At 34.7% G+C, this 13,242-nt stretch overlaps 1 protein-coding gene across 2 annotated transcripts in view; it reads right to left on the bottom strand.

Annotated features, from left to right (window-relative positions):
- Positions 1–342: 342 nt before the first annotated feature.
- LOC109105971 (t-SNARE domain-containing protein 1-like) overlaps positions 343–13,242 on the bottom strand; it is a 118,999-nt gene continuing 106,099 nt past the window's right edge. For both annotated transcript variants that reach the window (XM_042741468.1, XM_042741469.1), the window contains exon 12: positions 343–808. The gene's annotated coding sequence lies outside the window, so the exon portion shown is untranslated. The remainder of the gene's footprint in view (positions 809–13,242) is intronic.

Genomic DNA, 13,242 nt, shown 5'->3' with positions numbered 1-13,242 from the left:
TTCAAATGTCAGTTAATAATACCAGTTTTTGGTAAACACAGAGAGCAGGTTACAATATTTAAAGAGAAATATACACCGGTTATGTTTCTTTATAACAAATAAATTGCCTTATAAAGAATGTTCCTAAAAAGAGTGTCACCCTAAAATAAATAAATATACACATTTTGAACAGTGTAAGTAGCAAAAGATCAATATGAGCTGATATGAGAACTAACATAAGACTGATTCTTGAGACATGGGACAAAACACATAAAAAAAAATCAACATTTGGACTTGGAAATAAATAGATGATCTTCACATAAATGTGCCATGTAGTTTATTGTGCTTATATATATATATATATTTTCACAACCTTGATATGTTAGCTCGGTCATACAACTTGCAAAGAAACAATATATTGTATAATATCCAAACTGAATTACAGGCAAGCAAATCCACAGCCAGTTTTGTCTCTGTACTCAAGAATCAGCGATAAATGACGGAAATGATATAGTAAAGTCGGCATAAAAGCCTACAACAACATTTAGTCTATTTGGATTTTATTCTTTGATTCGAGTCCACTTTGAAGAGGTAAGGAGCAATTAATTGCACATTACAGTACAAAGCACTGATTAAAAATAGACTCTTTTAATGAACATTCACACACACCCACATTTCCATACATGCATACACAAAAACACACACAATCTGACAGAAGTATAGACAGAGATAAGAAGAAAGGGAGTGAGCGCAGGTGGACCTCTACGTAGAGACTCTTATTTTGCTGGGAAGTTGAGGAGAGATCACAGCACAGTTGAAATGGAGATCTCTAAAAGGATAACAGAAAAAAGGTCAAAGGTCACAAAGCATGTCAACATCAATGACACAATCCTGATATCTGACCCGAGTACAAAAAGATACAAGAAGATTTGTGTTGCATTTTCACACGCACGCACGCACATGTATATATATATACACACACATAAATTGGTGGATGTACTGGCAAACTGCTTCTTCCCCGGCATCATCTCTCCAACCAGTTAAAATATTAACTGGTTTCAATACAAACTGTACAATTTATTATAAATTTGTCCTGAGGTTTGGGTGATGTGAAATATGATTTGTGGTCAGACTTAAGTTTTAATTAAGAGCAAGCCTAAGTTTGGAAGTGAAGTGGTTCATTAATCACCCAACTAGGCAATCCATAAAAGGCCATAGCTCATCACTTTCATCTGAAATTATCCTTATTCAGAGCACAAACAAGAAACCTTTAAGTAAATGAGAGTTAGGGAGGCATTATTCCTTGTCACTAGATGTGGGTTAGTATTCAGTGCTTGTTATCCAACATCAAACTTACATTTTAATCTTGTGTGGTAGCTAAGCTACACTACACTACACTTAATATGATGATTTGCACAAGGAACTTTATTATTATATATCATCAATGGTTTTTGCTGCTTAATATTCATTTGGCAAGGATGCATTAAATTGACCAAAAGTGACAATAAAGACATATAAAATGTTACAAAATGAAAAAAAAAAAAAAAAAAAAAAGTAAAATAAAAAAATAATGTGTAAGTTCCCACAAACATATTAGGAAGCAAAAACTGTTTTCAATAGTTAATAATAACAATCATTAACACTGAAAACTGTAATAATGTCAGCTGAAAATTAAACTTTGCCATCACAGGACTGAATTACATTTTAAAATATAATCAAATAGAAAAGAGTTATTTTAAATTGTAATAATATTGTTTGAACTGTATGTTTGATCAAATGATCAGCCTTTCTGAGCATAAGATATTTTTTTCAAAAACAATAAATAAACAAACATAGACGTGTGTGTGTGTGTGTGTGTGTGTGTGTGTGTGTGTGTGTGTGTGTGTGTGTGTGTGTGTGTGTGTGTGTGTGTGTGTGTGTGTTTTAATAATTTGGCAGATTGTTCTGAGCATAAAATAAGGATAATGCTTTAAATAATGTCAATGAGATATAAAACAAACTTATTTTTTATATTTACTTTGTAATATTCAGTATAACAGCACTCTTGCTTGTGTGATATTCCTTAAATATGTGACTTGTCCCCATCAGCAGTTGCAGTCCATCTGTGCAATAGAATATGAACGATTCTGTAAGCAACTGAATCAGCTTTTACATAACTTGGTACGAGACCAGCCAGTCGCTCTACTTGAAAACATCGCTAAGCACTTCCCACTGTCTGCATAATTACCTGGATTTATGCCCCAAATCTTTAAAAGCATTCCATTTAAACCCACCTTTCTATCTGTCTTTCTTTTCCCTCAGACTCATTTCACTCACTGTGCCTAAGGCTTCCAGGTCACGTCACCAGGGTTTGAACAGTAAGTTTGATCTCAAATGACCTGTCTCGTCCCATTTGGGTCTGCAGGGCTGATCTGAGGCCAGTGCTGACACACGGAGGACTCAGAACAGTCCAATAAAATAAGAGTGAAGGGCACTGCAGCCTTTTGATCTGCTTCTTTACCTGCTTTAACGTCCCCACCCATGTGGAGTGGCTTCTCATCCATACACACACATAAATAAAACATAATAACAGAACAATGGATTGTGACAAGAAGAGATTAAGAAAATAAAGCCAATAAAAGGGGAACATGAGGTAAACAGTATTTACTATAAGTGGGATGCAACAAAACAATTGCAGATAGACATTCTATAGAAAAAATAATCTGCATACATGAATGAATATATATATATATATATATATATATATATATATATATATATATATATATATATATATATATATATATATATATATATATATATATATACACACACACACATATACATACAGTAAAATAAAATAACAGTGATTTGATGCATTACACAGTTCATTTGAAAAAAAAAAAATATTTTATGCTCACCAAGGCTGCATTGATAAAGAATATAGTGATGATGATGATGATTATTATTATGTTGTTGTTGTGCTACTTAATATTTTTGTGGAAACCATAAAACATTTTAGGATTTATTGATGAGTAGAAGGGTGCTTTTTATAATGTAAACATTTTTTTTATTTTATTTTATTTAATATATCAATGCTGAATAATAAAATAAAATAAAATAAAATAAAATAAAATAAAATAAAATAAAATAAAATAAAATAAAATAAAATAAAATAAAATAAAATAAAAATTATTTCTGATCACAAATCTTTTAAATGGTAGTGTACATGCAAACAAAGAAGTTCTTACATTCCTAAACATTAAATGGGAATTTCAGTCTGCTTTTGGACTGTTTCTATTATACGCATAAAAATATGTCTTTTAAATAGTTATAGCAGATCAGTTTTGGGTGACCTATACCTTTAAGTTGGTGTATTTTTAAGGTGACATTTGTGAGATATTTATGCATTTCACCATGACAAACTTTTCTATTCAGTTCAATTCCCTTTACAATGCACACTATTTTAATGTCACATAAATGTTTGTGTTCTCATAACTGTTATTGCCACACTGTGATTTGCAATATTGTTTCAGAAACAGCCAGATATGTGTGACTAAACATCTCGTCTGAATTCCCATAATATCAAGAACAGCAACAAAATAAATGTCAAATGATGATTCTAACATAAAGGAGAGGAAGAGGTTTTTAATGTGTGTGTGTGTGTGTGTGTGTGTGTGTGTGTGTGTGTGTGTGTGTGTGTGTGTGTGTGTGTGTGTGTGTGTGTGTGTGTGTGTGTGTGTGTGGGAGAGGCAGAGAGAGAAATGACAGATGAGCGTTATGTGAACGTCTGACAAAAAGGTCTCAGAAACGTCCATCAGTTCTGAAGTCATTGTCGCCACTGTGTGGGTATCTTGGCTGAACCGATGAGAGAGAGCGGGCAGTAAGTGAGAGGAATGGTAGAGGGAGTAAAAGGATGAAAGGATGGGGAACTGAGAAAGAAGGAACACCTGCTTTGAAGTGACAGAGATCAGAGGGCAACCTCCACCCAGGCTGTCTCTCTGGCCAAGAAGCTCACTCTGCTGGCTACGTCCACATCAAAGGCTGCTTCACAGCCACCGCGGGGAGGATCTCCCCCAGCCACTGAGCTCACAAGTCTCGCTCTTCCTGCGTGCCAACTGTGCCACTATAGCCATTATACCAGAGTGGAAATGACATGAGAGGGGAGCTAGAGAGCCTCCAAAACAACTCGCAGGCTTATGAGACAGAGTTGAATTGATGAGGAATCTCCTCAACATAAGCACATAAACTGGCAAACCAGAGCTATAGCTCAAGACGAGGGTGCAACGGGGCCAAAGCTCCCGAGGTAAAAGGGCCTGTCTGTAACTATGCACTGCAAATCTGTCCTAACTCATAAGGTCATCGCGTGCAATGAGCAAAAGACTGAATTTTAGGTAATTTGAGGCTAAAATTGAATATATTAAATGTTGCTTATGTACAGTATGTCCTTAAGTAATCTTTAAATAGATACTGAAATAAATAAGAGATAGAAAAAAAAAGAACATTAGATCAACCACGGATCCTCTGCAGTAAATGGGTGCCATCAGAATGAGAGTACAAACAGCTGATATAAAACATCACAATAATCCACAAGCAAGCCACACGACTCCAGTCCATCAATTAAATGTCAACAAAAAAGCTGCAAATTTATAAGAAAACAAACCCATCTTTATGGTATTTTAACTTTAAACAAATGTTTCTGGCCAAAATACGAGTCCATAATCCATAATTCAGTTTCACCAGTGAAAAAGCCTGTTCCCTGTTGTCCTCTCACTACAAAAGCCACCTACTTATTTGTTTAGAACTGTTTTAAAATGTCTTCCCTTCTAAATGGTGCTTGATCTGTGCATATTTCTCTCCTGATTGAGACAAGATTAATTTTTCAATGGAGAATGCAATATTGGGGATAGACTTGGACTTGGAAGCAAAGGTTTGAATTAAAAAAGAAGAAAAAAAAAATATTTATTTATTTTATTTTTTTTCTAACCATATCATTCCAAAACTGCAGGACTTGCTTCTATGGATCACAAAAGAAGGGACTAACTAATGAACTTTAACCTCTAACTAAAAATAGTAATAATAACTGATGTTAGATTGCCAAAGAAAGATGCAGAATGCCTGTTGTCTATAACTAAAAAGGATTTTTTAAAATTGGCAACCAATGACTCCAATCACAATTGAAAATAACTGATGCAGGCGTACTGCCCTAAAATCAGAATATCACAGGAATTCTTATACTGTATAAATTCTCTCAAAATCTCAAAATGATTAAGAAGTGATAAAATTAGCTTAACATTTGCTGGTTATTTTGAAAAGGTGTGCACTTAAATGTGACTCAAGAAATATCTTGCTTGGATATCTTGCTTTGCTCCATCCACCCATCCATCCATCCATCCATCCATCCATCTTATTTACCTAAAAATTTGTTAAAACTAATTTTGGATCAGAGAGTGAAGGTTAAGTTTCCAAAAAGCATCCAAAGATGGGCCTCATGTATTTTTTTTTTTGAGCGAAGAGTCAAGTGGCTATACTCACATATATTGTAACTACTAAAAGTTACAATATACACGAGCAGTAGAAAAGGGACATGGAATAAATGGAAAGAAAATGCATGCCAATCTCAATCGCTTTATCTCCAATAGCATGACAGTTCAGTGTATCAGAACATATGCACAACCGCAAGTCCACAGCTCTGACATGAATGTAAGCAAGCAACAGATGAAAAAAGCTGTTGGGAATGACAAAAGCTTCATATGACAGATTTAACTCCAGACCAGGATAAAAAGGGTTTTCTGCTCTATTTTTACCAATCCAAGACTTCTAAGATTTAGTAGTTAGACGTTATTTAGGGCAAATCAGTGTGGACAGATGGGCCCCTGCACTCCAAAAGCATCCGTCTCGCCCCATTTCCAGTCCACATCCACATGCCTTTTCCCGATAGCTCATATCAATCAAAGCCAAGCACTCTTCACAGCCAAAGTATTGATTGTCAGAGAGTGAATTAAATGGTACCTCCATACCGCCACAGACACAGAGCAAGTACTCTGTATGAGCAGAAGGCAGAGAGCTGTTTGAAGCTTCACATTCTAGTCCAGCTGCCCGCATACAAGGTAAAAACGTTTTTGGACACACCAGAATGGCGTCTACTCACTAAGTGCATAAGCTTTTACACCTCCAACAGTGAATAGACAAGGTTTCTGAGAGCCATTCGAACATCTTCCTGTCAACCTGCCCACTTGCCCTGTTGAAAAAGATTTTCCTGCATTCCTAAAAGCACACACAGAGCATGCTAGTTGTTGTAGATGGGGCAAGTAAAAGACTGTCATATCAGAAACAGAAAACAAGATGCTTATTTTTCTTCACATAATAATTAATGGGATAATTGCATAATTTAGTGAAAATGTTCAAACCAACACTATATGAATATTATTAGAATTGAAAAGAACTGTTTCCTTTTTAAATATATTTAAAAATTTTATTTATGCTTGTGACGGCAAAGCTGAATTTTTAGCAGTTATTACTCTAGTTATTAATATGCTGAAAACAGATTTTATATATATATATATATATATATATATATATATATATATATATATATATATATATATATATATATACATATATATATATATATATATATATATATATATATATATACATATATATATATATATATATATATATATACATATATATATATATATATATATATATATATACACATATATATATATATATATATATATATATATATATATATAGATATATATATATATACATACATATACATAAAGCACCAAAATCATTTTCAACATTGATAGCAATAAGAACCACTATTATTATTTGAGCACCAAACAATAATTGATATTATTTGAGCACCAAATCAATATTCTACAGGATCATGTGACATTATTAAAATGATATCTACAGGATCATATGACACTGCAGACTGGAGTAATTATGCACTATTATTTTTAATAAATTTTTAATTATGTAATATTATTTGGCAATATTGCTGTTTTTCCATTTTTTTTAATTAATTAAATGCAGCCTCAGTGAGCATAAAAGATTTTATTCAAAACCATATAAAATATTAATTATTCCAAACTTTTTTTTTTCTCTTTGCAATGTACATTTACTGTATTCTGATTTGTGTTTTTCCTCTAATAATATATTGCATGGTGCATGTTACATTCATATCTAAAAATGTGACAACGTCAGTGTGCATCATTCTAAAGGGAATGACAACGGTATCAAATTCTTTTCTAATCTTTCCCTGCGGTCCCCGTGGATTCGACGACTCTGCATTGATCTTTCAACTATTATGACACTTTTAAGTCCTCAGTCTTTTTAATGGTGGTGTCTAGCACATTAAGTTGACCAATCAGCTTTAAGTAATCTCAGCTCTTCCTGGAGACGCCAGCTGAAGCCGGGAGGGGGCCATCTCATTGTGACGCCTCGAGAAGCATATCCAAAAAAAATAAAAAAATAAATAAAGACAAGTGTGATTTCTGTCATCCTCCGTTTCAGAGAGATGTCCTCTCTATCTCTCTGTTTCCTTCTATAAGCTACTAACATTTAGGTTTGGGACTCTGAAAACTTATAATACCTCTGCCGCACATCTGTTTCTCACATGGGAGCTTCAGCGCCTGTCTCTCACCCGGAGAGTTTGTCGGTAATCCCCATGAGTAAAGTTCAGAGTGAGCTGACAGCACTAAAAAATAGATAAATAAGGATTTTCATTTTTCCCCCTGTAATGGAAAATTGCACATAACATTTCTCACTCAGCATTTATCCTTAATAGCGGCTGCAAATCCATATCCCCTAATTTCACAAAATCACTTCATTGCAGCGAAAAGAGCATTTTTTGCAGGTAGGAAACACAGTTTGTTAAAGCTTTTCTTACTTCTTTCTTTCTCCTGTTTCCACTCATGACAGAGAAATCGATATAAAACATTTTAAATGCACTTTAAATAACAGCTCCTATCAAATTGCTTTTTTCTTTTTTTTTTTCTAGAAAATCACTGTCATATTTCACTCAGCTCTGGCTGATTTTAAAGAAACACATAGATGCGACAAAAGGTGGAAAGTACAGCAAAAATGGGCCAACGAGGCATCAGCAAACCTCAGCATAAGTGAACTCAGAAACTTCTATCAGTCAGTGGAGAAAGTGAGTAATGTCTTGCATTAAGTTTGTTGTTTATACTTGGCCGGAAGCAGTGAAATAACCCTATTAAATCAAGTAGTCACCCTGCCATTAATCTCAATGCAGCTGACTAGTTCCTCAAAGCTAATGGGGTTTAGAATTTGCATCAGGCAAGTTTACCCACAAAGCTTTGCCTAAGAGGATTTTAGTCCATACAGAAGGCTTATTGTCACACTTGTTCATGGACGTGGATTAAATATACTAGGACTAGTGCACTGTCCTAACTCCAAACTGCCTTTCATTTCTGACGGCTGCTACTGGCGGGTAGCAAGTAGAAAATGACCTTCACTAATGTGCTAGTAGTTTTGGGGCGGTTAAAGATCAGGGGACGGTCGCAATGAAGCCCTTAAGCTGAGAAAACCCTATTATTATCACTAAAGATTTTCTTAACCTAAGGAGTTTGTTGCAACTGGCTGCAGGCTAATCGAGTAGCTGAGTTTTCTATTGCCATTCTGCCCTTGAGAGAAGCATTTAACCCCAGGCTGTTTGGATGGAAACTATCCCTTCAGCAAGTGTACTATAGATTGCTTTAGATTATATGTATATATATAAAAAAGGTGCAATTCTAATCAAAACAACATTGACTACTAATACACTGAAGAAAAAAATTAAATAAACAGTAAATACAACAAAGATTATTGGAACTAACTCACAAGATAATACTATTAAAATACATAAAATAAATTTCATGTTTAATTCAGTACGTTACTTGCTATTGCTTTGTAATTGCAAAATTTATTTGCAATTTCTGAGTGAAAATTGTTTCAAAGTTATTTATTTATTTTAAATACAAGTAACAAAACCTATAATAATAATAATAATAATAATAATAATAATAATAATAATCACATAAGTAGTGTAGTTTGTTATAACACATCTTTCATGTATATTAAACTAATATTAAATGAATTAATGAACTGTGCTTATGATATGAAGACAGAACAACATGCATTTAATCAGATGTTCAGTGCTAGAAGGTCTGATGTTTAGCACTTCAGGCACCCTTAAATATTCTCTCACTCTCTCTGTGCCTCTGTCGGATTTCTTTCTTTTCATCTTTGCAGTGTCTCATCATAGTGAATACCAGCTCAGTGTTGTCAACTTAGCTTTTTCATTTGAATAAGCCTCTTTCTGCAGGAACCTGTCTGCTCTGTTTCACTGAGGCTAAATCAGCTTTAGCAGCTAAATATAAAAATGTTTCCTGAGCATTAATTCTTTCATATTTATCAGAAAAAAAAAAAAAAAAAAAAAAAAAGGTGCTTGAAATTCAACTTCAGCCATGCTAGCAGTTTAGAGAGAGAACGACAAGCCGCACATAAGCTTCGATGCCTCAGTTGATCCAAAAACTCAAACTGGAGTTGGATGTGTGTACATGACTTGTGCTGGAACACTTTACTAATGCAGGTTCTCCTGAAGACATGACAAGTAAAAAGACGAATAAGTATAACGCAAAAGAAATCAAGGAGGAAAAACAGATAACCTTATCAACAAGTAGCTGAGAGCAACATGTTCAATGTTAACATTAGGGCTGAATTAGCTTCACACTGATAGCTCTTTTCCACTGAAATGCTTGTGCTTGTGATTGGCTGAGGGATCTGCTAACCTTTCTCAGGACTAGAGAGGTATGTTAACTAAGAAGTAAAACTAATAAACCTTTTTTTGTTTGTTTGTTTGTTTGTTAATTGAAATAAAGTTGAAATGAAATAAAATAAAATGTAAATATTAGATTAGAAATTTAAATGAAATGAAAATTTGAAATGTTGTCTTGGCAACCAAATGAAATAAAGTGCACTAAAACTAAAATTAAAAATAAATTAAACCCAAATAGCAAATAGGCAAATAGTAATAAATAAATAAATAAATAATCATATCAAAATTACTTTAAATTATAAAACTAAATTTAAGATGAAAACTGAAAATATAAAAATAAAATCGAATTCAAAATATTTTTATTGTGAAGTTTGTATCAACAGTTCTCTTATTCTGACGGCACCCATTCACTGCAGATGATCCATTGGTGAGAAAGTGATGTAAGGCTAAATTTCTCTGGATCTGTTCCAACAGGAAAAAAATACAAATGTAGAAACTCCTACATTTTCGGGTGGCCTGAGGGCAAGTAATTTTCAGCAAATTTTAATTTGAGTAAACTTTTACTTTAAGAGCAAAGTTTTTTTTTTGAAAGACAGACAGACAGACAGACAGACAAACAGACAGACAGACAGACAGATAGATAGATAGATAGATAGATAGATAGATAGATAGATAGATAGATAGATAGATAGATAGATAGATAGATAGATAGATAGATAGATAGATAGATAGATAGAGCTAAATTATCCTTAAACCATCTCAGAAAGCTTCACGGTCACCTCCCATAATACCATCTTCCTCTGAACCAGTCAACATTTCCAATGGCATCACGCTAAGCCAGGAGCAGCAGTGATGGACGAGAGACATTAAAGGCTTCTAAGGATAAGCAGAGGTAAATTCTGCCCTCCTCCCCCTGCCCTTCCCAGCATGCCTGTGGTGGGTGGCTGGGTCTGTTATGTCCCTTCTTTTCGTGACGGTGTCTGGCTGCACCGTTTGACTGCAGCCCACATTGCTGCTTCAGTGGAGGGTATGGTGTCTGCCCAAACAGGTGCAGGCCGGCCCACTAATCCGCCGCTCAGCGGTCAGTCTCAGACATGATAAGGGTCAAACTGAGACTTGGCCCAGCCGTGCAGTTCTATGCCTGGGAGATCCGGGGAAGTGTGCTGGCTTCGAGCCCTTCTGCCACGTTCAAAAAGAGGCAGCCCACGTGAGGCTGGACACAGACTGTGGGTTTTATGTAGGCTGTGCATGTGCATGCACATTCGAAAAATACAAACTGATACAGAAATGAATGAAAGAGCCTTGGTAATTGGACTGGGAGTCCTTTTTATGCTATGAAAAATGTTGGAAAAATATCAGTTTTTTATAACATTTGAATTCTTGGTTTACACTGTGCATATATACAGTGCTTATTTGTCAGGGTCTGCAGTTAATCTGCATCATAAACTAAACTGTTCTGTTTCTATGGCAGCAATGAAGTTCCAAGAAGTAATTTCCTCACAGATTTTAATTCCCTTCAGCGAATCTGGCTATACTTTTCCTAGAAGTTCAAAACATGATGGCTGTAAACAAGCCAGTGAGGAACTGGTGAGATGCTCTGTTGTGTACAAATGGAGGTCTTTGAAGCCAAAGTATCCATTCATTATTCAATTGTGGTTCCTTTTTACGCACTACTGAGTGAGTTTCAGGTATGTCACAACAGATTTACAATCAAATTCAGATATGATTTTTTTTCTTTACACAATGGTACAGCCAAGATTTTTATTTAGTGTAAAAAAAGTGTAAAAAGACAAGTCACATTTGTATGGCAGAATGTATATTTACATGTTTTTTTTTTTACATGTTTTGTTTTTTTAAAACTTACACAATCGCTGTCACAAAACCCTGTGGATAAAAAAATGTAATGTGATCAAAAATAATCATAAAATAAACCATAAGCTGACAATACAGTGTGCAGACTGTTTTTTTCATATAAAGCCAGTTTGAGGAAGGCTAATATTTTGATATTGTTCTGACATTTAATCTATGGCAAAATATACCAGCAATAAAACTGTAAGCAACACAACGGGATTGATCTCCTGTTTTATTTCTAGTCTAGTCAGATTTTGCTATATTTTGCTCTGCCAAATGTGCCCATAAAGACAGAAAACGCTTTTAAAAACCTACATGGAGACTCCAAGAGGAAAACAGCTTCAGAAATTGACTTAACAGAGCTGTTCGGATTGTAGTCCTATAAAACCCGGAAGAAAGTTAGTCATTTCAGGCTATGAGATTTATTTAATGGTTTATCAGTAAAATCAGGTCCATGTCATTACTTAAGCTGAAATTATACACAGTGAACACTTCAAGCATGAATCCTCTAGTTTAAGCATTTTTAAAAAAGTAAGTTGCTAAAATCTGCACTATCATTCAAAAGTTTGGGGTTGGAAAGATTTTATTGTTAATGTTTTTGAAGTCTCTTATGCTTGTATGCTATACATACACACACACACACACACACACACACACACACACACACACACACACACACACACACATATATATATATATATATATATATATATATATATATATATATATATATATATTTAATATTTTTTTTGGAACTGGGATACTTTTTTGAGGATTCTTTTGTGAATAAATAGTTCAAAAGAACAGGAACATTTAAAAATTTGAAAAACATTTAAACATATTTCTATTCAGTCACCCGCCAGCACAAGTAAAGTGACTGTTCACTTAATAAAATGGAAAATTTCACCTGTCAAAACTCACATTGTATCTAGACATTTGCTGATGTGAGATAAGAGATGATGTACTTCAGGGATCCAGACACCACTGGGGTCTGAAAAAGCTTGAAGACTCTCACGTTCCTTTCTAAACCTGCTAACAGATTGGCATTTAAATGCTCCTACTATATGATAATGCATAACGGTCACAACATTAAAATGCAGTAATAGTCTGTTGTCATGCTGTTGAGGGTTCATTTTAAGCAATTGGGGCCGCTCTCAAATTGCTCTCAATTTCACCAGTTCAGAGCAGAAGGATCAGCTGTAGTTTGCTCATGCCGCTGACATGCATATTGAAGGATCTCTTTCACCCAAATGAGTCTGTAAACAAGATGTGAGGGCAGCACTGGCAACACAACTCGCAGGAATAAGTGTCAAGGAGCAGTTATTGTGTTATTTAGAGCACCATAAAGCACAGGGCTATTGGTTTGAGAGGCAAAGCGGCTCCCCGGTTAGTTCTGTCATTGCTGAATGATTAAACTGATATATTATGCACTATGCTCTTCCCGCACCCTGTTTGTTTCCAAACACATCAGTCCAGCACATTTCCAATAATCCTTTGCACTTTCGCTTTTGTGAAGGATCTCACTGTTAACCACCCACGTTTGTCACATATAACTTTTCTTAAACATCTAAGGCCATGTGTACACCTGGTTTAACATCCAGTTTTGGTGATCAGATCATAAGTTCATATTTCAGCTT

Source organism: Cyprinus carpio, chromosome B16, assembly GCF_018340385.1.
Source record: "Cyprinus carpio isolate SPL01 chromosome B16, ASM1834038v1, whole genome shotgun sequence".
Lineage (NCBI taxonomy): Eukaryota > Metazoa > Chordata > Actinopteri > Cypriniformes > Cyprinidae > Cyprinus > Cyprinus carpio.
This window is presented reverse-complemented; position numbering and strand designations above follow the sequence as displayed.